The 27,846-nt window shown below is 53.7% G+C and overlaps 2 long non-coding RNA genes across 8 annotated transcripts in view; one reads left to right on the forward strand and one right to left on the reverse strand.

The window, feature by feature from the left end:
• Positions 1 to 1,841: 1,841 nt before the first annotated feature.
• Positions 1,842 to 5,809, reverse strand: LOC138061629 (uncharacterized). Its single transcript, XR_011135530.1, has 4 exons — positions 5,638 to 5,809; positions 5,106 to 5,238; positions 4,295 to 4,553; positions 1,842 to 2,457 (listed from the first exon to the last, which is right to left on the reverse strand). It is a non-coding gene; the product is annotated as an uncharacterized lncRNA (long non-coding RNA).
• A 445-nt stretch (positions 5,810 to 6,254) lies between these two features.
• LOC104146788 (uncharacterized) overlaps positions 6,255 to 27,846 on the forward strand; it is a 225,244-nt gene continuing 203,652 nt past the window's right edge. For 3 of the 7 annotated variants that reach the window (XR_011135525.1, XR_011135528.1, XR_011135529.1), the window contains exon 1: positions 6,335 to 6,691. This is a non-coding gene — a long non-coding RNA (uncharacterized lncRNA). Of the gene's footprint in view, positions 6,692 to 27,846 lie in introns of all 7 variants that reach the window. The other 4 variants (XR_011135523.1, XR_011135524.1, XR_011135527.1 and 1 more) reach the window with 3 other exon arrangements.

The raw sequence follows: 27,846 nt of genomic DNA on the forward strand, positions 1-27,846 counted from the left end.
TCCCCGCGGGCACCCCGAGCGGCCGCGGCCCTCGGGAAGCGGGACACGGCCGTGACCGGCCAGGAGGGCAGAGCCGAGCCCTTCCAGCCCACGGGCACCGCCGGGGCGTCGGGAGCCGGCGAGCGGCTCCCCCGGCGGCGGGGACCCCGCTGCAGCGGGCCGACCCCCTGGAAAGCGCAGCCCCCGCCGTGGGACCGTCATTGTCATGCAAAGCGTGCCGGGGGAGGGAGGCGAGCCTCGGCTGGGGAGCACAGCCCGGCAGCTCTGCCGCAATGAAGTAATCCTCCCCCGGCTCCCGGAGCACATAAAGCCCAGCGGAGCACAAGTGCCTCTCTGTCCTGTCCCTTTCTTCTCTTTCCCTTTAATAATCTTTACTCTTTTGTCCCCAAACGTTTGCTCTCCGTGCCATTGTCCCCTTCTGCTTGGGTAGCTGGGCGCCCGTCACGGGCAGGACCCTCCGCGTTTGACTGCGGAGGTGCTCGTGATGCCACCTGTTTTCTCCGCTTTCTTTTCCAGGACACCCGACGTATTTATTTTATTTCATTTTTTGCCTCTGGTTTAGGGGCTATTAAGTTTACTCCTTCTTCCCTTGCCCTGGGAGACCCGGTTAATGAGTAACCATAGCGTGCTTGGAGGCAGCTGTCTCAGACAAACTGACGGAGACTTTTTTGGAGCTGCATAAGGGAACGTTTGTTCTGCAGCTTCTCAATAGATCCTTGTGCAGGAGGCAAAAAGTGTGGGGAGAGAAAGAAAGAGACACTAAATCACTGGGCTCCTTGAAAATCTCGCTGCGTGTGTGTTTTTATTCCTCGCTATAATAGATGTTAGATGAGTCACCTCTTCACGCTGAAGTAACGCATTTGTCTTCAGAGCAGGGCACGCACGCTTTTTAGAAGCAGCTCAGCCTTAAAGCTCTTTTTAAGCAGCGTGCGTGTAAACCGCGCAGCCTGTCGACGCCGGCACGGAGCGAGAGGCGCGTGAGCGCGCGTTGGCTTTGTCTCGCTCCCGGCGGAGAGCGGATTGTGGGGCGGCGACGGCTCATCATTTCAGCGATACCCTTCCACCGCGGTTGTCACAGGGAGACGTGGGAGGGGGGGTTACGAGATCTTTGCCAGCCGGTCGAAGGCCGTTTCGTCGTCGCCGGGCCGGCTGGCACGTGCCGGGTAGGGGCGCGAGGCCGCTGCGCCGTGCGGGGCAGCAGGCTGGGCGACGGGTCCGGCTCTGCCCCGGCTTTCCCGCCTGACCTCTCGTCCCGGCTTCGGCTTTGTCACTGCGCAAGCAGGTGACTAATGTCTTTGCCGCGCTCGGCGCCTGCGGGGAGGCTGTGCGGGGCGGCGGGATGCTCCGTGGCAGCGGCGTGCTGGAGCAGTCGGCGGCGGCGGGAGAGGTTCCCGAGGGGCGCTTGCCCCCCGCCGCCTCTCCGCGGGTTTCGGGCAGGTATCTGCAGCAGCTGCCGCGACCAGGTCGCCCCGCGCCGCTGCCCCGCGCCGGGGCCGCCCGCCGGAGCAGCCTTTCCCTGGGCTGCTGCCGCCGCCGCCGCGCTTCGCTTGTGGTCCAGGCTGCCATCCAGCAAGGAGTAAAAAACTGAAAACATGTAACCACATTTTTTTCCCCTCTTCTTTTACAAAACCTCAGGGTTTTTTTTTTTTTTTTGAACTTTGGGATTGGTTCAAGTTTTGGGCAAAGATTCAGGTTGTTTTTGTTTTACCTGAAACGCAGCTCCCCGTTCCCTGGAGCAACAGTTCTTTATTGGCTCTTGCAGACACTTGGCACTCTCCGCAAATGAAATAAAAAGCTTTTTGTTTCTATATTTCAATATATTTATATATATTTAGCTGGTTTGGGGAGGGTATTTGGAGGTCAGAGGACTTTCAGAGGTTACGGTGCTGGCCAGGCCCTGAGAACAGCAGTCCTGTGGGAACCCGTTTCCCCGCTCGCCCTTTCCCTATCGCTTTCTCTTACATTTTCTTAATGCTTGTGCTCATCACTAAGTGCTTTTCATGAAAAAAAAACCAACAGCAAAGTCCGTGGTGAACTTTATAGATGTGCCATTTAAAAACCAGCGTGGTAAAAGTAATGTGACCTCCAGCTGTGAACCCAACCGTGCTGCTGAAAAGGTGTTTGTACTAACAAAACTTTTACAAGAATAAGCAGTTTTTCCTCCCTCGCACAAAAGGTTAGTGCAGATGGGCTCTAAGTATTTCGGGCTGATTTCCCTGTTTGTCTGGAGCACAGTTATCAGCACAGTTTTGGTTTTCTCCCTGCCGAAGATATTGACCGTCTGCAGCTCAGTATCCCAAGGCTATTTGCTGCTTCTCGCTTGCGGAGGATCGGTCCCCGTCCGTCTCCGCAAGCCGGGCCAGGCTGGCTCGGGGCTGTCCTTGCTCGTTCAGCCCCATCGGTCGGTTGGGTTGGCACCGTATGTGTGATGCGGGGAGGCCCAACCCCAAAGCTGGCCTGCCGCAAAAAGAAAAATTGGAATTAATCAGTTTTCCGCAATTAATTGACTTACATTTGACATCAGCGCGGCCACCGAGGAGCGGCAGGAGCCACGGGGTGGGCGAGGAGGCAGGGGACGGCGGGCGGCGGCGCGGGCGTCCCCGCAGACGTGCCATGTCCCTGGACCGGAGCCGGCGGGCTGTTCGTGCGACGCTTACCTACCCCTGACGTCTCTGCTTATATCTCCAGCAAAAATCAGTTCCCCTTCACTGTTTGCCAGTGCACTGAGAATTTCCTGCGCTTAAAAGCTTTCATGAAACAACGCGGAAACAGCAGGAGCCAGAGGCTCAGGATAGTTTTGACTTGTGTTCGGCAGGCCTCGGCCCAAACGGCCCCGTCCTGCCCTCAGCTGAGCACCTTCAGTCCCTGCCCTCGTAGGCGAGAGGATGCTTTTAACTGCTCTGAGTGGATCTGTCGGGAAACCACTGATTTTCTGTGATTTGGAAACATCTGGTTGACATTCTTAAGTCTACAGGCTCTTGTATAATTATCCTTATTACCTGATCCGTGTGTACTTTATCTTGCTTTACTGCAATTCTGCTCTCGCTCCCTACCCTCACCACCCACCACCGTCACACAAACACACACAGGCCACTTTGCTAATTAAAACTTTGTGCTTTCCTCCTCTCGCGCAGGTTTCCCCTCCCCATCTCAGCAGTGGCTGAGGAATGCGAGACAGGAATGCTGTCCCGGTGCAGGAGCTCGGGGAAGGGGAGGAGGCTATCACTTTAAAACAATGTCTTTGTGTTTGCGGCCGAGCTGTAGTCACGCAAGGCCATGCCAGCATGTGCACAAGCTCCAGACTTCCAGCTTTGGCTCGTGTTCGAGCGATCGCTTACCTGGCACTGACACAGCGGAGTTCAGCATCTTTGAAAACCCTTTACGGTCACGTCATATTCTTGCAAAACCAGGGCTGGGATCATCCCATAAATCAAAGCCAAGCTCTTCTACAAATGACTGCCTTACATCTCCATTTCAATTCCTTCCTCAGGTCTGACCTCAGGAGTCACGTGGGGGATCTCCATGTGGAGGAGGGACACCTCACCCGTGCCCTGGTACGTCTCACGTTGACACTTACACCAGGAGGAAGCTGACCAGCGAAAGCTGGTGGAGCAGTGGCAGGGCCTTAGGGTGGCATGTGTAGTTTGTGTAACACCATGAACGATGTCTGATTAGAGCTGTGTCCCTTTCGGCACATGGCTCTGAAGGCCATGCCAGCAGAAAAGGAAGCGAAGCTTCCTAATTGAGTTACAAAGTTGGTCCTTTTCTCTGAGAAATCCAGCGCTCTCTAGACACATAGCCCTGGTTACTGTACTACACTTGCGTGCTCACAGTCCGTGTCCAGCAGATATTAGCTCTTTAAAGACCCCGTCCAAGTTTTGCTGAGTCAACAGCAGTCTTTCCATTGACTCCACTGAGCTTGGGGGTCTCATCCTTCCTATGAGCACGGTGCGGCCCAATGCTCCCTGCCAGGGCCACCCACCCCAACCAGTGGCTGCCGATGGCGTGGTCGGGGGGCAGGGGAGCTCCTTGCCGCTAACCCCAGCTGTGCCCCAGCGTGGTCCCCTGGGGATACGTCCCTCCATCGTGTCCGCGCGCGAGGAGGCAGCGCGGGGCTCGCGGCCCGAGCTGCTTTCGGGGCAGCCAAGAGCCGGGCCAGGTGAGCGGCAGCCCGCCAGGCCCTCGGCACGGCCAACACCTCCCGCCCTGCTATAAATATCAAATTAGCGTCTGTCAGTTTTGGAGCTGATGCTATTATTTTCCATGCTGGTTAGCTGCTCCTGAGGTTTCTCACCTGGCGTCTGGGGGAGGCTGCGCGCGTGTGTTTCCCATTTGCTGGCTGCAGGCCTGCTCAGCTGCCTGCCACATTTGGGAAGGTGCAACTTCTTGCATGTGAAGCACAGCAAACGATTCCTAAAAGAACAGGGAACCTGGAGCCAAGTAGGGCTCGGGAGGTGAGGTAAGAGGAACAAGCAGCTACTCTCCGGCGGTGACTCAGGCCCCAGAGATGCAGCGCGGCGGGTGTCTCTTCACACCATTCGCCGTGCAGCCAGCTGGAGGAAAAAAAAAGCGCCATTAATTTTACTAACTTGCCACAAAAGGGAGGGAAAGAGGAAGCGGGAAAAAAGTTGAATTTCTGTGCTGGAATAAAAGCAGCAGAGTTTTCCGAGGCTGCAGTCGGGACTTCTCTGTCACTTCCCAACGGTGAACGATCGTCAGGCAGACACCACTTCACCCGCCCGGGCCCTGAATCTGCAGAGACTTGCAGCGCGCTCGCTGCAGACCGTCGAGAGCAACCTCGCGGGATCGGGACCGGGAGCCCCAGGGCTCAGCAGGGCCGTTTCCACCCAAACGGGGGCCGCACAAGCGGCGCAACCGCGACGAGCCCAGGGGGACACGCAGGGTCCGTGGCACAGCCAGAGTCGGGAAACCTTTCCCTCCCACCTCCCAGCTCGGCTCTTCGCTGCTCGTCGCACTCTGGCGCTTGCCAAACAGGTTTTAATTTACGGAACGTGGGTATGAAAAAGTAACACAACCCCCTCCTCCACAGCTCTAAAATATTATTTTTTTTTCTTTTTAATATACCATAAACGATGACCTTTTACCTCCTTAAGAACGCAGCCAACACAAGCACAACAATGTGATTTGTGCAGTATTTCAGTTGCGGTTTCTTCAAGAAATTCATCTGGTCTCGAAGCAATTAAGGGGAGGGAAGCATTTCCACTCCGGCTTTGGGCCCTGAAAACATGCCAGGAGGGTTTTTTTCTCTCCCCTTCTCTCTCTCTCTCCCCCCTCCAGCTCCATCCCTCCTTGCTCACTTGTCCTAGAAAACTTCTGCCGTTCCCCTTAGGCGGCTCTCCCGAGCGCGCGAGGGCAAGTGCTGCCGGCGCGGGCAGGTGCCGAGGCCGCTGCACTCCCCGGTGTCCCGCTGGCCCGTTTTGCCACGCGGAGCAGACTCTAGCCCGGCCCCGGGTCCCCGTCCTTGCGGCTGACCTCCGCGGCGGGCACAGCCAGCGGGAGATTCCCTGCCTGGAGCCGAATCCAGCTGCCACCCAGATGAGGGGAGGGCTGGATCATCCTCGGGGTGTGATGGAGGGAACAGAGAGCAACGGTGTTTGCCCTGACACTACCGCCTACCTTGTGCCTGTTGTCTCCTCTAGGGCATTCTCCTGCACCCTGCAAAAACTGGGACTGAGTCAAAAGCAAACGCGTGAGACCTGCGGTGCAGCCGGGAAACGTGTGCCTGGCTGAGGAAGGCCCCCTCCTGCGAGGATTTGCAGGTGACTCGGACCGGACTGGCTTGCGTGCATTTGCAAGAACAGGTCTTAAATTAGCTGTAAGTCAACAGTACAGTTAATTGCTCTTTCATTCCACGGATGGGTTAATAATTAATTTAAATTAATAATTGGGCGAATAATTAAACTAAACAATAACTAATATGTGGGACAATTGAAGTAATCGTTCCTAGTGTAAGTATTTGGTGCGGTTACTCATTTACCCAGTAGTTTCTGGGATGAATCCTGCACATGACCCGTTTGGCGCCGGGTCGGCTTGGGCGAGCGGCACGGCGTCTTAAAAGGATGCAACTTCAGGAATCCCGCGAGCACTGGGGAGCTGGGGCTCCGCCACGCGCAACCGCGCGCCCCCCGCTCCTCAGACGCCACGGAGGGCCGTGGGCCAAACGCTCCGCGGTGGGGGGGGGGAAGGCCAACGCCGCCGGATGCAAGGAGCGCGGCGTGGGCTGCCGCTGCCGGGGTCGGGGCGGCGCTGCGCTCCCCTCCCCGGGCGGGAGGCGGCTCCGGGCTCGGCCCGGGGGGAGGAACTACAAGTCCCGTGGAGCCGCGCCGCGCTGCCCGCACCCGCCGGGGCTATATAAGGGGGGGGTAAATGGCCCGGCCGCCGCAGTCGGAGCATCTTTGGTTGCAGCGGCGGCACCTGGGGCTGGCGGTCCCGGCTTTTTGCCGTGTTTTCGGGAGCGGGGGCGGCGGCGGGGCAGCGGCAGCGCCTTCCCCGCGCCCGTCGGGGCGGCCAACGCGCTTCGCCGGGCGCGGAGCCGCGGCCGCGCTGGGGGGGGGGCTCCGTGCGGGGCTCGGCCCCCCCCCGAGGAGGAGGAGGATGCCGGAGGCCGTGGGGAGGACGCTAGCGCTGGGGAAGCAGCTCGGGGTGAGCCGCGGAGCCCGGCCGGCTGCAGGTAGGTGCCCTGCGGGCTCCGGGGGGAAGGAAGGGGAAGGGGGGTGCTGCTTGTCGCTGCGCGGGGGGCTGCGGGTGCTCGGCCCGGCCCGGCCCGCCCGTGCGCGCCGCCTTTGTTCCCCGCTCCGCCCGCGGCCCGCAGCGCCCGGCGGCTCCGGGGATGCCCCCAGCCTCGGCCCGGGGTGGCTCCGGGCGACCTTGAGGAGTGGAGGGTGAGCGGCTGGTTTCTCCTGGCCTGGCTAGCGGCAGGGGGGGCTTCCTCTTTATGAGGGGGAAAAAAAAATGTGTGGGTGTTGTTTTCCTTTGGGCTTTTGGGGGGATTGTTCCCTGCCCCTCCCGTGGGAGAACCTTGTTAGAAAGGCTCTGTGTGATCGGGGTGTGTGGTGTGCTGTGGGCAGGTGCCCAGCTGCAGGGGATGGGGAGAGGTGTGGGCTCTGGGGTGCCAGGCAGCCCCTCTGTGCCCCCCTCCCTTGCTGGCAGGGGCCCAAGGGGTCTCCTCAGCGTTTGGTGCCATCTGGCATGAGCCTGGGAGCAAGGAACACTTGATCGGGGCTGGTGATGCAAGGTATCTTTGATGCACAAGAGCACTTTTGTGTGAATTCTGGAAAAATATGAATGACTCCCTTATTTTACTTGCTACAACAAAAAGACCACACCAGTCTAGACCTGCAACCAATAACACACAAGAAAATTAGTGCTGTCTGCTCCTAGGGACCCAGCGTGTTGAGGACAACACCATCTCTTCCAGTGTGCAAGCCTGCTGATCTATATGGAGGGTAAAGGATGCCTGTTTGGGGAAAGGATGTTTGAGGTTACTTTGATATAAACAAGAAGAGCTTTTATTGCCCAGACATTGTTAGTGCTGCTCTTTGCTGGCTTGGAGTCTGCTTCCTCTGAAGGGTTTGGGACTGCAGAAACTGCTCAGCTCTCTAGCTAATTGAGACATCTTTTTATAATCATGGTCACAGCTGGTGGGATGAAAGCAGGGAGAGAGGGCTGGTGTGCTGTGACTCAAGCCTTGGGAAGGAGCTGAATCTCCATTTGCCCAGCGTTTTGAAATGGAGATTGCTGGCGTAGTGGCTGGAGGAGGGTATGTGACGATGCCTTTCTTACCTAGCTCTGTCACTGCTGTCAGGCAAGTCGCACTCTCAGGACATCTGCTTTCTTATCTCCCTGTAAACTTAGGGGTGGATGGAAACAGCTTCACGGGCTGCTCCACTTCACCTCAATCCCTCCTACAAATGTAGGCTCAAATGGCAAGTTTGCAACCTCTGACTGGGAGACGTTGCAGGCGGAAGGTGGTGTCAAAGCTGAATATCGTTGTACTCCCCTTTCTCAAAGGGCTTCTGCAAACAGAGGACAAACTGCTTGGGCTTGCTCTTTCCATTAAACCACTTGGCTGCCAGCTGCTTTCCTTGCACAGGTGTCTAAAACAAAAGCCACTCTGACATGTGGTGCCCCTCAGGTTTCCTCTGATGTGCTGGTGATACCCTTTTCTGGGTGCTTTGGCATGGCAGCAAGGCTGAGCTGTGGCGGGACTCCGTAGTGCCTCTGATAACGGGGCGGCTTGTTTTCTGAAGGGGAGAGGGTGCATAGCTGCACTGTGAAGGTGCTTTGCAGGCATTGCGCATGTGAAGAGAAGCACAACATATTTTTTGTGTAGTTCCTCTTGCCTGCACTCGCTGTTGTGGCCAGAAGTATTCCTTTCTCTGGAATCCCCCAAGCTGCCGGGTGGGAAGGGTATTCTCTGTGGGCTGGAACTGCATGGTTGCAGGAGGGGTGTGATCTGTGTTTGCACATTAGAAATGTGATACATGATTGTGGAGTATAGGAAAGCCTGAAGCGGCAGGGCTGAGCTGTTTGCCCCGGCTGGCTGCTGTCAGCTGCAGGTTTCTTGCCAGGGCTCAGGTGCTGTATGCTGGTGGATTTCGTTATGGTGGTGGGAGATGCTCTGCGCCTCTGGCCTGAGGGGCAGCAGGACAGGCTGCCTCCCTGCCCAGCTGCCTCCGTTGTGCTGGTGAGTCAGAGCTGGCTGAGTCCAGAAGGGAGCTCCCCACCTGCAAAATGGGGCTGGAAGAGGCAGCCTGAACTGTCCCAAGCCCAAGTCTATTGGACTTTGCCAGGACCTGCACTCCAAACCTATCGCAAGCTGTGGAAAGGGCCCGATCCCCCAGGGATGAGTCCCCCTTTGCTCATCCCTGTGTGAGCCATGGTGGAGTGAGATGGGAAAGAGGAGAGAGGTGTTAATCCTGGGTCCGAACAGTTCCTCCAGGCTTGCACTGCCCAGCCTGGACTGTTGTTCTTGGCATAGGACCGTGGTGAGCCCATGGGGCTCGACCCCCTGCAGGGCAGCAGCTTCTCCTGTGGCTCCGGGTTCCCGTGCTGGGGCTGTGCAGCGTGGTGTTCCTGTGGCCTGGGGAAAGGCGGATTTACCTCCTCTGGGCTGGAAGAGGAGCACTGTCCCAATGGACTGAGAGAAATGGGGGTGAGGCCTCTTGTGGTCACTTGTGGTGGATAGCGTGAAGAATGGTTTGAGGGCCAAGCTTAAATTATATTTTCCTGGAATCTTAATAGTCTCTTAAAATAAGACTCAGGTGCTAGCCTCGTCTATACTTGCTTTACTTGGGGCTTAGGGGTGTGCTGCAACTTTATGAAGCGCAGAGCAGAGGGTGTAAGGGATGGGGAGACCCAGCCCTGGGACCCCAGCCTGTCCTAAGCTAACACTGCAGCGAAGCACAGCTGTGAAATTGGGTAGCCTGGCTCAGGCCAATCCTCACTGAGGGCTGGAGTTTGGTGTGCATTCCTTTTCTGTTGAGTTTTAAATGTATTGCACATAGTAGCATCACTGCTCATTGGCGGTGGGTGTTTTTTTAATAGCAGTTGGCTCAGCTCTAGGCTGCGGAGGGTTTTGGACTCTGGATTTTCTGTCTGGGGGTTCCTCTTTCTGAGGAATGAGCCGAGCGCCTTGCGTTTTGGGAGGTGAAATGCCGCGGGCCGCACCCGCTCCCCCTCCCGCTCGCTCCTGCCCCCAGACAATGGGGGGATAATGCCAGAAACATAATGCGGCTTGCTGGGGGGTTTTTTGTTTGTTTGAACTTTGAACAGAAAAGAAAAGCAACAAAAGAGAGGGCAAGAAAAGCACAATGTTTTGCCAGTTACCAAGGCCGGCCAGAAAGTTATAACTGCGTTACAAAGGGCAGCCTTGTTCAGAATGGCTTATTTCATCAGAAAGATGTATTTAAAAAAATGACGGGCCAAATACTAGCGTAAAGTCCCCCATGTTAGTGTAAACGCTGCATGAAAACACTTTTATTGCCTCCTATAACTCCTTAATAAATACTGTTCCTTTTTGATGAAAGCTCTTAACGCGGGATTAGGGTTTACAGTGCGTTGCCTTATTAGTCTCTGGAGACAGATCCCCTGTTCAGTATGGCTTCGTCCTGCTTTGCAGCCCGCTTCAGAGTGTCGATGTTCCCTGCCTTTCCTTTTGGGTTTCCCCCCACGGCAGCATCTGAATCGCAGGCAGTGCTTTCCTGGACTGGCACCTGAGAGGAAAACAAGCTGGAATCCCTGTGGATAGGGAGGCTGGCTCTCGTGTCGAGTCCGTCCTGCAAGCGTGTCCTCTGCCCGGCACAGTGCTGATGAGGTGTGAAGACCTCGGCCCCAGGGTTGTGCTGCACCCTTGCCCTAAGAAGGTAACGTTTTTTTCCTTCAATTGGCTCGCTCCTTCTGCCAAACCACAGATGTTTTTTGAGGGCTAAAACCTAAGCCTTTAAATAAATGTGTTTGATCCCTGGGTGGTTGTGCAGCTTTCCTGCAAAAATGAAGGCCAGAATGGGTTTCAAAATCGGGAGCAAGTGTTACCTAGTCAGACTTTCTTTAAAGCTTCTCTCCTGTGGGGTTTTTATCCTAGCCCCTTCTCCCTGGAAGGGGATCAGAGCTGTTGTCTGTCTAGCATATCTGCAGCAAAACCGCCTGTGGCCTCACGAAGAAGGCAGTGAACAGCAGTGGCTCTGTCCTGAATGAAGCTAAATCTAAGAGAACCTTGAACCTCTAATGCAAGTCCTGTTCTTGCACAAGAACATGACTAGTATTTCTTGGGGCCAAAAGAGTTCTGCGTGGCACAGGATGTTACTATACAAAAGCTTTAGAGCTTTTTGGCTCTGAAGTGCTGCTGTGGACTGCTGGCAAGTGTTCTGTACCAGGTCAGATGGAGGCAGGGTGCTTTGGGATCTCAAAGTGCTCCAGTCTGGGGTGGCTGGAGACTTGTTACTGTCATTCTAGTTACCTTCAGCTCCTGCTGATGGTCCTTTAGCTGGTACGTTTGGGAACAGCATGTTTAAGGAGTGGCTTCTCAGCTTTTGAAGTCTTTCCTGAAGCTGGTGTGAGAAAACATATTTCTGGGGTGTGGGCTCACACTGCCAGCTAGAAGGTTCAGAGAAGATCCCTTTAGGCTCTATGAATTGTGTTACAGTGAGTTTCTGACCTGTGGCATTCTCTTGCTCATCTTCTGTCTGTGCCTGTCAGATATTGCTACACATACGAGCTCAGCAGCTGAGGGCTGGTGCGTTCAGGTTGGCAGTACGGCTGGGGCTGTGCCCATCACTGGGTGCTTCCCTGCAAGCTTTCAAGATGAGTGATACCTTCTGCTGCTGTCCAGGACCTGTGATGCCGGTGACCCCAAGAGGCAGTTTGACTAGTTCAGTAGCAGTAGGGCCAGATGCTCATCTCTGCAGTGAATTTTGAAGTAAACTCTAGCAATTAAAGCTTTTGGGAGGTTTACTAGGCTCTCAAGACAGGAATGCTCTGCTTGCCCATGACTGGAAGCCCCTGAGTGGATACTGAGTTGAGTGCTGCCACCTTCGTGCAAAGCAGTCTTTGAGGAAAGGCTCTGGACTGTGGAGAGCAGGTCCCCTTTCCTGGCAGGGAAGGAGCTCTGTACAAGGCTTCAGTGGCCTTCCTTATTGCCAGCTAGAGCTCTGCTATTCATTTTATTTTGCACGCATGGTTCCAGCATCCCCTCAGCAAACTGGGGGTGAAGGAGGAAATGGGAGAGCCTGGGTGGGCAAAGCCCAGATGAATTGCCTGCACCCACCTGGGATGACAGCGTGATGGGCTGTGCTCAGTGTGGGGATAGGAAGATGCTGATGTCTGGGCTGTGGCTGCTGTTGTGTGAGATGCCGGTGAGGATGTGAGCATCCTGCCAGGCTGTGGTTTGGATGGGGCTCCTGTCCCCGGTGGACCAGGGGCAGCAGGAGCTGCAGCTGGTGCCTCTGGAAGCGCTTGGGATCTATTTGCTTCAACCTGGAGCTGAAGGTCCTCAGCCAGACTGCTGTGGCTCAGGTTCCTCTTTTGGGGCTGGATAAGACTCTGAGCATGTGTCTGCAGAAAACTCCCCATCACAGAGTTGGTGAGGAGGAGCTGCTCACCTACCTTTATTTTCTCCAAATTGTACGTGTCAAATCTTCCCGGCAGAGGAATCTGGAGCTGTAGCTCGGTGAGGGGGAGGGAGGGCTTCCCAGCTCAGCAGACTGTATGGGAAATAACGATCCCTTTTTATAGCTTCTTCAATTGTTCCTGAAAATCCTTTCTAAAAGGAAGAAAGTTCCTTCCTTCCTTTCAGCTCCTGGTATCTTTAAGAATTCGCTCTATTGTGTGCCCAGGACAGAGACCCTTCTATGAGGGCTGCCGGGCGCTCTTTGGAGGCCCCCTCCCCGCACTCCCTCCCACCCCAGCTCAACAAGCCCCCATTCTCCTCTGAAGAGGGTCCCTCTGTCTAACGCCAAGTAACTCTTAAGGGTAGCATTTATCCTCGGGCACTCAGCTCACAAAGAGTGCTGGAGTGTCAAATAAACTCACTCCAGCCTGCAAAGAGAAGAGGAAGAAAATACAAAACCCCCTTTATTTCCACCCCTGCAGGGAAACAAATACGGACTTTGTGCTAGAGAGCAGCAGTGCCCTAACGAAGCAGGGTAGTGCGCGCACTAACGTATCTCTAATAAAATTGTGTGTGTAAGCACACATGCTGTAGTGTGCATGTGAGTGCAGACCTGGCAAACAAGCTATAAATCAGGATGCCTCCAGGCAAGCGTTAGCCACCCTGCATGGCCACTGCTTTCTAGGCAAAGCTGCTCACTGCTAACTTTGGCCCTTCAGTGATTTGTTTGTTTTAGAAGAGGGGAGCCGGGAGGAAGGTGCTGGTTCTGTCCTCGCCCTCTGGCAGGGACTCTGCCCGAGGGTAAGGGGCAGCAAGCGTCTGTCCGTGCCCAGAGCCCTTTGTGGTCTCTAATTGTCCAGACCTTCAAATGGCCCCCAGATGCAGGGGTTAACTGTCAGGACAGTTGTGGAGCAGCAGAGCCTGGCTCCGTGCCCTGCTGCGGGTACCTTGGCTGTGTGAGTCGGGCTACGCTACGCGCCTGCAGCTGCCACGCTGTTACCGCGTCGCATCGTGGCCGCTTCGTGTGCTGCCTGGCTGCAGCGTGTTCATCACTGGTGCATTCACTGCCTTTCCCCCTGTGAGAAGGAGAAGTTTTAAACTGTGGTCCTCCGTCAGAAAACGGTGCGAGCGGTGGGGGCTGAGCAGCTGGGACAGGAGCCCTCTAAGCAAGGACCTGGCTGATGCTGCCTGCTCCCAGGGGACCTGGCCAGCAGCATGGCCCATGCCTCTCCTCAGCAGCAGCAGAGAAAATCGTGCTTTGCAATCCTCCATCTCCATTCAGTCCTGGCTTTTTAATGCTGAATTTGGGAGTATTTTGCAGCTGTGTTGACTCCATGTAGGATGCGCCCAGACGACCTGCTGCTCCCGCAGCTGATGGACCTGGAGTGCAAGTGCAACCTGAGCTGTGCTGCAGTCAGCAATGTTCATTGATATTCTGTGGTCCTGACACTTATCTCTCTGTAGGTTTTGGTTGCTTTTTATTACTGAAAGGGGCAGAAGCAGCCTGCCACAATATCCGACTATCCTTCATACCTAGAAGTGGAAAGGAACAAACTGGCTGTGGAGTGGCAGGCTTGGGACTTCTCTCATTCAACCAAGCAAATGGTCCTGAATGAAAAGGATTTGTCTCTGGATGCCTTTTCTCTACTGGGTTCTCCTGAGTCTTCATCCCTTTGGGCTGCTGTGGATTCTGGATGCTCCCTTCTATCATCTGCAACTGGGAAAGAAGCTGCCAGGAGGCCCACAAATACCTGCTTCTCTAAAATCTCATGGATTACTGCTTTTGGCATTGTCAGTGCTGTGGTTTTTACTAATCTTGTGGAACTGGCTTTGTTGCATGAAATCCCATGATTTACAGATGTGGAAAAGCTGCAGTTATAGCCCAGTGCTATGGGATCCCCTTTTTTTTCTGGGCTGTCTTACTCTAATGGGCAACATGGCTTTCTGGAGGAGGAGAAGGAAGTCCACGTGCCTGTGTAGAACAAGTCCTGCTGGTCTTAGGTGAGTTGAGTATGTACTTTTTCCCCCCTCTTCCTAAAAAGAAGGCTTCTTGTTTGATTAAATCTGATTTCTTACAAAAGTGTATTTTCTGCCATTTGAAAAGTGCCAAATCTAGTTAGTGCCACTCCAGGGAGAATAGGAGGGTAGGTAGGTTTGTTACTGAAAGCTAAAGTGGCTTTCTTCTCCTGTTTTAATCAAAGCACCTATTTTTGCACCATTTAAGCCTGAAATCTCATCCCTAATGAGAGTTTTCTTCCTAGAGTTACTGCTGAGTAGTGGACAAAGAAGCTAAAGTGAAGCACACCCCAAGCAGGTTTCCTTTCCCAGGAAAAGGGGAACCCTGCTGGTTTTCTATACTTTGGAGCTTGTCAAAGCAAGCGGTGGTAGCCGCGAAGGGGAGCCTGCCATTGTTCGGCTTCCTGGGAACAATGTGAAGCTTGTCCGTGGGGTGCTGCGGGGCTCCTGGTGCTGGGGTGATACAGGGGATGAGCTGAAAATGCACAGGCTGCTTTTTGGTAAAAATGTGTAAGCCTCCTTGAAACAGAAAATCCCCTTCCCTGGGAAAGGCCCCGCTGGGAAAGGATGCCAGGCCTTTGGCTCCTGAGGGCACATCTGGGGGCTCGTATCAGCATTGGTATCTTGGGTCTGATCCCAGCAGAGGCACCCCGAGGAGCTTGGCAGGAGCAGCCCTGGCTCTGTGCAGGCCACATGGTTAGAGGCTATGTGGGTGGAGGGAGTCTCATCCTGGCTGTACCTGCTGGGCATGGCGTTGGGGCTGAACGACCTGGTGGCTCTTGTGCTGGGGAGGATGGGATTTGCCCCCCTCTCCTGGAGGGCTCTGCTGGTGCCCAGTTGTCCCAGTCCAGTGGCTCTTCCTGGAGATCTGCCTCTCCCTCCTGTGTGATTGTGGAGGGATGGTTCAAACCACTGGGTCTGTTGCTTTAGCCCTGGCCCAGCCTCTTGTGCTGGCCATCATCTAGAGGCACAGGCAATGGTCCTGTTGCTTCCTTCTGGGACTGGCTTGCTAGTGAAACCTAGTTTTTGTGGTCCCCAGCCAAAACATGGGGACTTCCCCTTCAATCTCTGTTACCTGTAGCTGCTGAGGCCCTGTTGCTCTGAACTCGGATGGATCTGGACTGTTTTTGGGACATTGAGCTGAACTTGACTCTTTCTCACTTGGGCACCTTGGGACTGTACTGTGGTTCACCCTTCCCATGCTGCCAGTAGTGCTCCCCAGATTGCTTGTACTTTCTTTTGTAGTGAGCTTTGGCCCAGAAGAATGAGGCTGACCAATGTGGTGAGCGAAGGTAAAATTGCTGCTGTGAAAGGCCTCTCTATTCCAGGTGCAGGTTTCGTTGCAGGGAAGCAAGCTACAGAGCCTGAATACCTGCATCCACGAATATCTTGCACCTTGCCAGGGCAGGCTAGAGGCCCTCTTTGTTTGGAGGAGGAGTTTGGGGGCCCTTCCTTAGGGTCAGGAGTAGTGGTGGACCATGGAGTAGTCTGGTGCAAGATTTTCTCTGCCCTTTGGAGAGTTGTTCTTTGAATGGTAGATCCTCTGGAGTAAGGTTGTAGAAGAAAGGAAGGTTTCTTCTTACCCTGTGAGTGGTCGCCAGGCCAGGAGTTAACCATGTTGCCTTTCCACAGCCAGGTTTACTGCAGTGTCTGCATGACTACCAACTCTGTTTGCTGGCATAGGTGGCTTGTGCACAAGATGTTTGACCTCTGAGCAGCCTCCTTAACCAGAGTCCTTGACAAGATTGCCTGGCACTTGCTTGGTATCTTCCTGCCATGAAGAAATCTCTCAGGCCGTGTTCAGATGACATATCCTAGGTGCCTGACAGAACAGAAACGCTGTGGTGTCCTGGTCTCTCTCAGGCTCACTGGGTTCTGGCATGTGGCCCTCATGATGCTGAGGCTCATACTTCCCTGCAAAAAGCAGGGAGATGCTGCAGGCAGCTGAGTGTTGCTGCCTGGTCAGCCCTGTAGCAGTACCTCAGTTTTGGGGGGCTCAGATACCTAATTTTGGTTAGAGCTCATCTGCTTTTTGCCTGCTGATGATCAGTCAGTCCAAGAAGATAGGTTGGCAGGAACATGTGGCTTATGCTAGTACCTGTTCAGGAGCAGCAGGACCGAGTGTTAATTCTGCACCAGAGCGTTGTAGGTGAGCAGGGGACCATGCTGGTATGGTTGGAGGGAAACTGAGAGGAGAGAGAAAGATGCTGGTCTTGCCTTTTGCTGAATGCAAATCCAGGAGGATGTGGTCTGTGGTGCCCCCTGAGAGACAGCTCTGCCAGCTGGATGCCCTTGGGGATGGAAGGAGATGTTGGCAAATGCAAATCTAGAGACAAATCTGACTTGCTGTTCCCAGGACTCCCCATACAAGGACTGCAGTTGGACTAGATGTGCATTTCTGTGCACTCAGCTCCCTCCCATGGCTCTCTGACCTGACAGACACAGCTTGTTTGCAGATGTCTCCACTGCACTCTAGTCTGAGCAGGGAGCATCCTTTGTTAGCTCTGCCACCCTTTGGGCTCCCTGGTTATCTCAGCCCAGTCTGCCAATGCTAACTTTCTTCTGCGTTGCAAACTCCACCTATGGGTGTGAACAGAGCTGGGATGCTTTAGTCTGTTCACTTCCGTTGTCAGTGTCTTACTGTTGCTATCAGATATCTCAGTCTGTTTCCAGACCCTTGGGCTTGTGGCTTGCCCTTGTCAAGCATCTGCATATACCAAGCTCTTGCCTCAGCCCCTTCTGCAAAACATGTCTTGGCTTCCTGTCCTGTCCAAGCCCCTGAAGCAGCAGGGAGGGGAAGAAGTGGTGCCCGTGTGTCCTGTTGTGTGCTGATGGTACCAAGCTCCTTGAGCTAAGGCAAGGCAGAGACTTCCCACCCTTACTACATAATGCAGTGCAGGCCTACTTGGCTGCACCAGCTTCTGCAATAAGGGACCAGGCGAGTACCTAGTTTGGTTTTATTTCTGGCTGTTGACTATGTCTTCAGCATTTTTGATAGATGCCCTATAAATGGATGTCTTTACTGCTTGGCTGCTTTCTCTGCATTTGTGTAATCCTTAATGCAATCCCTGACACACTGGAGCCCTTCTTGCTCTGAGGGCCTTGCTGTGACAGCAATTTTCTTATTCTTAAGGTGCCACCAAGGCCCAGAGTCTGCCAGGCAGGCTGGATCAGTGAGGGGGCTTCCGGATCCACACAACTGCTCTGGCACTTGATCCCTGGTTCAAACATCCACCCTCCTGAGGGGCTGCTCATTGAAGGCTTAAAAGGTGCCTGTGTGGCAAGCCAGGCTGGAGTGGCTCAGGCTGTCATCTTGTGCTGCCTTCATCCCTCCTGCAGAACCCAGGAAGAACTTGGGCTCTAACTGCAGAGATCCTAATCTCTAGTTGTATGCAGCAAAAGCTTTTTAATTTGATCTCAAGTAGCAATTCCTAATCTATCACTCTGGCAAGCAAACTATCCTTCATCAAGGGCAACTTCTCTTCTTTCTTTTAATTGCTGTGTGGAGAGCAGTTCTGGGTACCCAAGGAACAGAAATCAGTCCCATGCCAGAGGCCCTGGTGCAGCCTCTTGTTCAGCCTGACCAATGCTCCAGGGAAGCCCAGTGCTGCTTGGCTATCAGGTGAGGTTTGGGTACAACAAGAAACTCGTGTACAAATCTCAAAGGCTTTTAAGGATAACAGTGAGCCTGCTTGGCCATCCAGCCTGCAGTCCTGTTGCCTCATGCAGGCTGCAGTATAAATGAGTCGTCAGCAGTGCTGTGCTTTTGTTGAGCTCTTCAGGCCATGGCAGGGCTTATGAGAAAGTGGTCACTTCAACTTCTTTTTCTCCCAAGCCCCTAGGTGACCTCTTTAGGTAGACAACTGGTCTTGAGAGCTGCTGGCTTGCTTGATGTGGTCATCCAGAGACACTCTTCTTGTGGCTAGGATGCTGGGGCTGCTTTAAAGGCCAGGCTTTTTTCTAGAGGAAATTTCCTATTGCACTTTCCATGGTGAATAGGAGGGTGCTGCAAAAGGGGCTTTCAGACAGTGCATGTGCCTCACCTTGGCCAGAGGAGTTTCTGTGACTCGGCACCTCATGCTCAGCCACCCTTGCCTGAGGATGCATCCCTCTCCTGCTCTGTGCTTGCTGCCACCTGGGATGTCCTGCCTCACTAGGAGGCTGGAGGGCAGCCGGTCTGCTCTGAGGCTGGAGGGGAGGGCATCCCCAGGCCGTGTGCATGTTGCACGGTCCGGGGAAGCAGGCAGGACCCACACCAGTGGCACGCTGGAGGGGGGAGGATGCATGTGTGGGGGCTGGATTCCCCCGTCCTCTGACACAGGCAAGCGCCGCTTTCCTGGCTGCGGCCGCCGCTGCAGCGATCCTGCGCTGACCCCTGCCGGCGGCCGGGACGCGGCGCCCGGTGGGGCCGGCAGGGGGCGGGCGAGGGCAGGCGGCGCCGCCGGGGCCGCGCGGGCCGGGGCCGGGGGCGCCTCGCCGCTCGCCGGGGCTCCGGCAGCTCCGTGCGAGGGGCCGGGCGGGGTGGGGGTGAGGGGGCTGCCCCGGCCGCCGCGGCTTGTGGTCCCCCTGGAGGCAGGACTGGGATATAGGGCAGCGCATGTGCAAAGGGAAGCTGCTGTGGAAATTTTGGGGAAGGTTGTCTGCCTTTCGAGGTCTGAAAAGGCAGTGTGAAATTTGGGAATCCTCTCTGGTTAAACAGCCGCCAGCCTCTCTTTGCGGTTCTGCCTCCATAGTCGCAGCTGCTGCGGCTGCAGGGGACAAAGAGGAGGTGTGCTTGGATGCTGCAGGGTGTGGTGTGGCTCTTCAGAGGGATAAGGACAACGTGGAAAGAGGTGGCGATGGGGGGGGTGTCGATTTATCTGTGCAGTGTGTTATGTGGAGTTTTAGTAGGCTCAGGCTAAAAGTCCATTTTAGGCACTTCAGGCAGTAGGAGACAAGAGAAAGATGTGGCTGTGGAGAGCACACTGGTCCTGAACCACAAATATAGCTAACACAAGAGAACTGTAGAACAGATATATTTTTATATGGTAGGTATCTAAGGTGAATCTTTGCTCAAAAAGCTGAGGAGGCTGGGAGCGAGTACCAAGGACGCTTTCTTGTTGCTGATGCTTATTAGTGCTCTGAGTGACTGACAGAAGGGAGAAATTTGCCCTGTGTTCCCTTTCTTGGGGATCCTCTTTCTCAGAGCTTTGATTGCTGGCTGGGGTGCTTGCTGGGCTCCCTCTGTGTGGTTGTTTACTTTCCAAAAAGTCTGCAAGCAAAGAGGCATTCACTCTGCTGCCAGCTTTGGGTGGCAGATCACTCTAGTTCTGGGCTGGGTTTTGGAGGCTGGGACTACATGAGTTCAGCCTGGGCAGCTTCTGCTCTGTGTGTGTTTGGAAAACCTCTCTGGAGCTGCAGGAGAACCCTCCTGTAAATCTCTGCAATAAGTCATGGGGCTCCTGTTATGATCATTCATGAGGAACACTTGCTGGCAGAGAAGGCTGTAACCAGGCTGCTTCTCACACAGAGAAGCTAATACCAGATACAGGTGCACAGCAAGGGGCTCCAAAGCTAGCTCTCCTCATTCAGAAGGAGCCTAAACTCTTTTCAGATTGTTTTGGTGTTAGATAAAAGCCCAAATTGGAATATGGGGTGTTACTAGGAAAGGAAAAGGAATCGACACTACAAAACTCCTGCTGCTGCTGCATATGTCTGTACTTGCCCCGTCTTGAATGGCTTGTACTGTCCTTGGTTCCCTCTCTAAGAGCGTGGCTGAAAAAAAAGTCCAGGGGACAGTGAGCAATCAGCTTTGCTAAGTGATGAAGTCGCATGGGAGAGGGCTACTGCATCTGGAGATGAGACAGCTCAGGCAGGTTATAGGGAAGCCTTCAAAAGGGCATTTGCTATGGGGAAAGCAGTAAATGGAGAGTGGTGCCCGTTTCTCTCTGCTGGGAAACGGGGACTCCTAAGGAAGGTGGGGAGAGGGGGCCCTTCTCCTTCGGCCGGGCCGGGGGTGGCTGCGGGTGGCCCGGTGCAGCTGCCGCTGGGTGGCAGCGCCGCTCCACGGCAGCGCTGCAGCCGCCGGCCTCGGCGCGGGCTCTTTCCTGCCCTCTTCCACCCGCCTGGGCCAGAGGGCAGGTCTGGCTGGAGCTGGGGGGGGGGGGGTTGCGCCTCGCACGGGGGCTTGCTGGCACCCCTCTGGGTGGGCGAGAGCGGGCTCCGCGCTGCTCCGGGCTTTAACGGCAGCCTGGATCTGGGCAGAGCGCTGCTCTCGTCGCATGTCGTCTTTTCCCTTCCGCTCCCTGAAACGCCGAGCAGGCTGAGCGTGGTTTGCGCGCTTGCGGCGGCATCTCGCAAAGACTGGGAGCGAGGCACGCAGGGGCTGGGCGTTCAGTTCTCTGTGCTCGGGGGATTCGTCTCCCTTGGGATGGGACTGCACGCAGAGGGGAGATGCTGAGAGTAACTTTTGCCCTGTAGGTCAGGAGAAGAGGAAGGTAACTAGATGAGGACCATCTTCGTCCTGCTAGCTGGAGCAGGGGATATGGCACGGTCAGCTCAGCGGGGTGCATGGCAGTGGCTGCCCTGCTGATTAGGGCACTTGCTGGTGCTTTGAGACCTGAATCAAATCCCTTCTGAGGGTTTCCTCAGTGACCACGAGTTAAGTCTCAGAGGGTATATACCCTAGAATAAGTATGTATGTCAAGTCCGGGGCAAGGCAGTTAGGCTGAGGATTAGCCTGAGCAGGGAGTAGATTGGGGGCTGTAAATGTGACCTCTGTGGATCTGAGATGAGCATGGATGCAATTTTAGAGTTTTAGCCAAATGCATCTGGCACTTGGAAGAATCTGTGGCTTCCGGATGTCTATGTTTAAGCTGTGTTTAGACACAGGCTTGTGATCAGTGAGTGTGACCTGGAAATGTGGGTGCTCAGGGCAGAACTGCTTCTGGCAAAAACCTCCACGGTAACTCTGGGACCTTCCCTGAGGCAGCTGCCTTGGGAATGGGGCCTGGTGTGTGCCTGAGCAAGGGAAGAGGGACATGGCGAGAGCAAGAGGCTGATCCTTGGTTAATGATTGCCTTAGGGGTACGAAGGAGAGACATCTGCTGTCCCCACCTGTCTCGAACATGCTCTGAGCAGGCCACCTACACAGCATTCCTGGAGCAGCCTGGCTGACGCAGGGATGAGGCTTTCTTCCCCTGAAGAAAATGTGTTGGAAAACTTCCTGCTCTGCCTCTCCCTCTTCTCATCTTCCCTCCCCTCCCTTCTCCCACTCCCCCAGGAGAAGAGGGGCTGGGAGCGCTGTCTGGCTCTGCAGTTCCACATCTTGCTGTCTAGAAGCTGGTGAATTATTGCTGGATAAACCAGCATGTTTGGCTGCCTTGAAAAGCACTTCCAGAGCAGTTGCAGACTACTTGGTTGGCACCACTTGCCTTGAAAGATTTCGCTGTCAAAGCTGCCTCCTTGATAGCCGGAGCCAATTGCAAATTCCATTAGTGCTACCAGCCTGCGAGCCGGGTTTCCATGGCAAATTCATTTTGGTTCGGCACCTAAAAGCCCAGAGCCGTTGGGAAGCTTGCGCTGTGGGTTTTGCAGTTTGGCTACGGCTCGGAGTGGCAGCGCTGGAGGAGGTCCTCAGTTCCTCCCTAGCTGGATGCCCCCTTTGGAGGGAGAGCCGCCACCAGCGGAGACGCTTGGAAGGCTTCTGCCAGGCGATGCCTTGGGCCAGTTTGAGCTTTGCGCTCCCGCTGGTGTGGACTGCAGCATATCTGAGCTGCGTTTTACACAGGGCCACTGGTATGGGTCTGTCTCTGGACCTGTTCTTTCCTTAGGGCAGGGCCTGCCTCTGATGCATCCACCTGTGACGCTGCCCTGCTTCACGTTAGTGTGAGTTGTGCCTTCTGTGGGCACTTGCTGTTATAAGCCACAATAAACCTGGTTTAATATGCCTAGATGCTAGGTAAAGCCCTCCTGAAATAACTGACTTTAAAACCAAATGAAATGTTTGTACAGAGACTTTGCACTCGTTCAGCAAAACGACCTGAAAGTTGTGTGACCGTTTTTGTGGCTGTGCAGAGCTGGGTAGTGTCCAGCTTCGTGCTAGACCAGCGCCCTGGCTTTTTCTAGCCTTGCATGTATCAGCTACAGTGTAAGTCTGTTCCTTGTTAAAAAAAATTTTATCTGGGCTTGCCATGTGTTCCCTCTTGTGCCTTTATAATGCAAAGGAGGTTTTAAGTTTATATATTTGCCCTTCCTGGGGGTGCATCTGCCCAACTGCTCTGCAAGGCCATCTCGTGTGCGGTGGGCCGGCTGCACCCGCGGCTCCCCTGGAATGGTCTCTGCATTGATACTTTGAGAACAAAAATGCTGCTTTGTATCTACTTCCCCTTTCTTTCCTCATGCAGAAAAGGGGGGGGGGGGAGAGAAAATGACTAAAATATTTTCTTGTAACAAAAGGCTGAGGGTGAATCTAGATCTGAGCCATTCTGATTCATTTAAGGCAAAATCTCCAGGGTTTTCAGCAGAGAAATTAAAACACTGAAGCTTTCTCTTTTCTTTAGAAGAACAAACAGGAGCGGTTACCACTTCCTCTAGCTCATAAACAAAACCAGCCTGACGTCTCCAGGAGAAACCCTGCCAAGAGACTTTCCTTCCTAATTGTTTGATATTTTTTCAGTTCTGATTAGTATTCGTGAGTGCCTGGCACACAAGCTGGAAGTTTCAGGAACAGGCTGTAGATCTCACTTCAGGCAGATCCTACCCTCTTTTCTTTCTTTTTTTCTCTCATCCCATGCCCTCCTTGTCAGCCCCGCTCACCCTCTCCCTCCCTCTCCATTCCTTCTGCTGATCTGCTTTATTTTCCTTCATTGGCAATACTTGGCTTTTTCCGGGGGTGGTGGTGGTACCTTTTGGCCACCAAACTTTGGCTTGTTTTCCTTTTTGGAGCTTTGCTGGATTTGCAATAACTGCATCAAGGCTCTAAGGGCTTTTATTGCTCTGATCCTGCTGCAGTTCCTTTTCTTTAGTTTCAGACTTTCCTCTCCTCTTGGGGAAGGAGCTTTGGCTGGACCAACTGCACTGGTAAAACCTGGAGAAAGGGACAAAAGGGGTGAAAAGGGTGCAGATGCCTCCTTGTGCCCTACAGTGCACTGGGGATCCTGGTTTTTCCCCCAGTGGTGGATGCTGTGGTATCCTCAAAGCTGGGGGATGCCCATGCAATGCTGCAGTGCCGTACCTGGGGATGGCCTTTGCCATCAGATGCGAGGTACTGACTGCCACGCAAAATCCTGTGTGCTCACGCCTTCGAGAGCTTGTGTGGGTGCAGCGAGCTGCTCTGCAGAGCAACCATGGCCCCTGTCGGTGGAGTCCTCACAGGTGCTCTGCTAGGGCTGAGGCAAAGCTGTGCATGTGTGTGCATGTGTCTAAAGGCCTTGAGGCCCCAGCCAGAGTAATGCACAGCCTGGGACATCTCCTGCCCTGCAAGCTTGGGCGCTGGTTTGTTGTTGCTGGTTTACCCCTGGGCCAGCCTGGCGAAGCTGGGCCTGTGAGTGCTGCCCACGCTTTAGGCTGGCTGGCACAAAAGTGCTCTGGTCAGCAAGGCAGAGGGGTGTGTGAGCTTGGCCGGAAGAGCCTGCCGATGGCCTGTGTCTCAGCGGTTGTGCTAGCACAGCCTGAGGCGGCTCAGCTCTGCTTGCACCCCTCAGCCAGGTACTGAGGTCACTCCTGGGCAAAGAGTGCTGGTGCCCAAGCTGGAGCCTGAGTCTGTGCTGCAGCAGAGTTGGTCTCGCCCATGCACAGCAAGGTGTCGTTTCTCTATGCCAGTGTCCTCGAGTTTATCACCAGTGCAAATCTTTTCCGTGAAAAGGCAGAGGATTTGAACTTGCCCTCTAGGGAGTCCTGCACGGAGCTTGCTTTGCCCTCCATGGTGGGCAGGTGAATTTGAGGCTGCTCCAGAGGAAGCAGGGAAAAGCAGCTTTCATTCCACCTCTGACATCCTTCCCTAGGAAGCAAGTGTGGAGCTGGGTGTGCTGCAAATGCCCTGTCCAGGGAAGGCAGAGCTGCTCCTGCAGTCCTGCTTTTGGCAGTTACTGGTAAGCAGGGTAAAGCTTTCCCACATCACTGTTTTGTGACTGGGTTTTAATATGCAACATTGTTCCGAGTTCTGTTCTTGCATCATGTGCCTGAGATTATGAAATCAGTAGCGATAATAAATATCGCTGAATGAGTGGGTGTGGGCAGGAGGGAGGGAGGCAAGAGTGATTTAAAGGGCAAGGGAAACTCCGTGTATTCCCTGCAGCCAAAATGCTTTTTGTAGGGGCAAGTCAAACTTTTATGACCCCTTTTATAGAAGGCAGCCGTATGTTATAATTCTCTTTGGGTATTGCAAATACTTAAATTGCAAATGCTCGTCTGGGAGACTGTCACATGCATGCAAGGGGTACAGCTCACCTGAGCTTCCCACCTTCCCTGCTAGCAAACAGCCCAAGCTCCCTTTGGCCTGGCCTGGTGTGACAGCGGGCTGCCGGGAGCCTCAGGAGGGAAGGCTCCTGTTACTGATCCCTGCGGTCGCCCCGTCCCTCCTGGGATGAGCGCCGAGATCCCTTCTCTGGAAACCAGTTGGAGTGTCTGGTACGCGCTCCCTGACTCTGGGAACATACAGCTTTGACTCTGTGACTCAGCCTGAATTTCTTAATCATAAAATCAACCATAATGGCTTGTGCTTTTCTCACGCTTTCTGTGCCATGGTTTCAAGGCATTTTTGCAAACCATTGATGGACTCAGCCTGGTAACCCCTCTGGGCAGGCAGGTCAAGTGGTATTTGGTTTTTGTTTCATTTTTCTGAGAAGGGAAACTGAGGTTCTGAAAGGTGAAATAACTTATCCTAGGTCCTGTAGGAAACCGGTGGTAAAGCATGAAGTCTCATGGAGACTGCACCTTTGGCCTTTCCATCTGTGGATGGAAACAAATTGCCATTTGTGAGCACTGTGCAGCAAAAGCTGATGTTTTTGCTCCCTTTTTTAACCTCCCTCCATGGCAAATAGAGAATAAAAAGTTGATAAAAATGCAAAACTGCTATAGCAGGTGGCAGCTGCTAGCCCCTGCTGACGCTTTGCTCCAGGAGCTTTATCTGCAGCAGTTGGCAGGGCGTCTGCCTGGTTGCTTTGCTCTTTGCAGTCTGCCCTGTGCCATATTTAGGACGGAGGAGGCAAAGCAGGTACCCTGGCTTTTGCGGTTCCTGGTCTTGAGCAAGACATGCAGATATCTCTGGATGTGATTTTTCCCTGTTTCTGAAGAGCTGCAGGGCATGTATATGCTGGGGAGAGGAGCCCCAAGGGAGAGGCACTGCTGAAATGGCCTTTGGGGAGCAGTTGCTCGTGTTGCTCGGCTCATTGAAAGGCTCTTACTGCTGCGGTGTTGGAGCAGCTCTCAAAGTGAGTTCTTAACGATCTTCCTCTGGGGCAGGAAGACATTATTCCCTTTTTACAGAAGGGGAGGGAGGCTAACACAGCACATAAGGATTAGGGATGGGATTTTCTAAAGCCTCGTTGTTAAGAAGACTGGAACTTGCAAGTCACTTAAGTTACCCGAGAGCCCATGTGTGAAGCTTCTGGCTGGAGCAGAATATTGAATTCAGATCTTGTGACCATCAGTCCAGTACATCCAACTGCTTCAGCAACAAAAGCAATCAGAAAGCCCTCCAGCAAGATGGCTTTAAAAAGAAAAGTCTGACTCAAGAAAATAGTAAGAGAAAGTGGTGAGCTGAGATGGGTAAGAGTAGGGAAAGGGCTTTTTTCTACTCTTGCCCATCTGATTAAAAGAAGGCAGATAGAGGTCAAATATTGCCCAGAGGGGACTGTACTGGTAGCAGTGTTGATCTATTCTTTCAACCTAGCTAAACTGGATTGGGTTTGCAGCTTGAAAGCACCGTAATTATTGTTAATGTATTTATAAAGACACTTATTTTCTGAGTAAAACTTTCTTCCTCGTTGGCTTCCACCTGGCAAGGTTTTCGGTCTTCCCCCCTTTTTGATATTTGCCCAGTGACTGAGCTAAGAAGTAAATAGCTTGCTTGCTGGGAGAGGCTCAACGGGAGGGGGAGGAGATGCCACAGGACAAGGTGATAAGCAAATGTTTGAAAACAAAGTTCAGGCAAATTTATGACTGAGTGAAGAGCAGGTTCCCCTCACTGGTGAAATAACTTATCTCAAAGTGAACTGTGCAGTATGTTAGAGCAAAGGGAGCAGGCTGTAGAGGTCTTTGATTTGGGTAGCATTGCCATCCTCCTTCACCTGTGTAGGGCTGTTGCTTCTTGCTATCTTGTAGCTGTCACCCTTCTGCTTAATTCTGGGTGCTTTTTTGTATCCCCCTGCCATTAGACCTGTGAAAGTGTGACTCCCACTTTCAGGACTCTTGCATGGTATCAGAGTGCCGGGGGAATTTTTTTGCAGCTCTAAGGCTTGTGTTCCAGACTCTTCCCCATTGCATTGTGGCATCAGAGTTGGGTACAACTCTGTCAAAGTAAACCTGAAATCTGTTTTTAGCCCAGGTTGTTCTTCCACCTGGGATACAGGAACAATTGGCAGTGGAGCTCAGTGCCCCAGGTGTGGGGAATGCTGTGTGGTGACACCTTTATCCCTCTAGGTCTGGAGAAGTTTAACCTTTGGGGTGTTGAGCATATCTGAGGGTGGGAATGGTCCAGCTTCTGATTTTTTTTTTTGAAGCAATTTGGTTTGGCCTTTTCCATTGTAGTCTCTTGCTGGAACTGGATGAGGGGAAACAGCTGTTTCTGGCAGCAATGAAGCTCAATATCTGGCAAATAACTCCTAGTTCATCCAGTTAAAATCAAAGGTGCGAGGGCAGAACGGCATACAAACCAGAGGGCGATAAACCTTTGCTGCTGATGCTGAGCAGTGCTGCTTGTTCCTGCTGGGGCATCTCCTAGTCCAATGCTCGGGTCGTGTTTTCTGCGCAAGAGCTGTATTTTGTTTGTATGGTTTTTGGCAACTCTTCCACCACTTGGAAGAGGCATGTTGTGATGTACAGGTAGAGCAAGCTCTGTGCTGACTTACCCTTCTTGGCTGAGATTCATCCGGATGCTCATAAAACCTGGTTTCTCCAACATCTGAAACTTGTTCCAAGAGGTTTTGGCCGGCTGTGGGAGCCATGAGCGTTTGTTACAACAGGGTGCAGCGTCTGGAGGGTGGCTTCCCACCCATCCTGGGAAGTCCTCAGCTGCAGTCCTGCCTAGCAGCTTGCCCAGCCCTGTCTCTGTTAGCAGAAAGCAGAAGCTTGCTGTGTGTTGCTGCCCTGGAGCCCTGTAATAGGCAACCCAAAATGAGGGCAGAGGGAGCCCTGTGTTCCTGCAACACACTTAATGAGACTCATTATTCTTAAAATGTGCTCAACCCTGCTGAGAGCATCCTTGTTAGGATCCTTATGGCACAGAGGTGGTGTAGGTCACCACAGAGTCTCTAGGGTGAGAGCTAGATCACTGGCCAGGACAAGACCAGCTGCTTAGCCTGGAAAAGAGTTGGATGAGACAGACACATGGAGTTCATGGTCTAGTGAAGCTCAGGGGCCAGCAGCGTAGGCACCCAAAGGGGATTTCAGAAGGGATTTGGATTTGGGATGCCCAGTCTTCTGGCCCTGGACCTGCTGTCGCTCCCTATCCTGGACATGGTCCTTTGGCCCTGGGTGGGAGCTGCAGGCAAAACATCTGACCA

This window comes from Struthio camelus, chromosome 19 (assembly GCF_040807025.1).
Source record: "Struthio camelus isolate bStrCam1 chromosome 19, bStrCam1.hap1, whole genome shotgun sequence".
Lineage (NCBI taxonomy): Eukaryota > Metazoa > Chordata > Aves > Struthioniformes > Struthionidae > Struthio > Struthio camelus.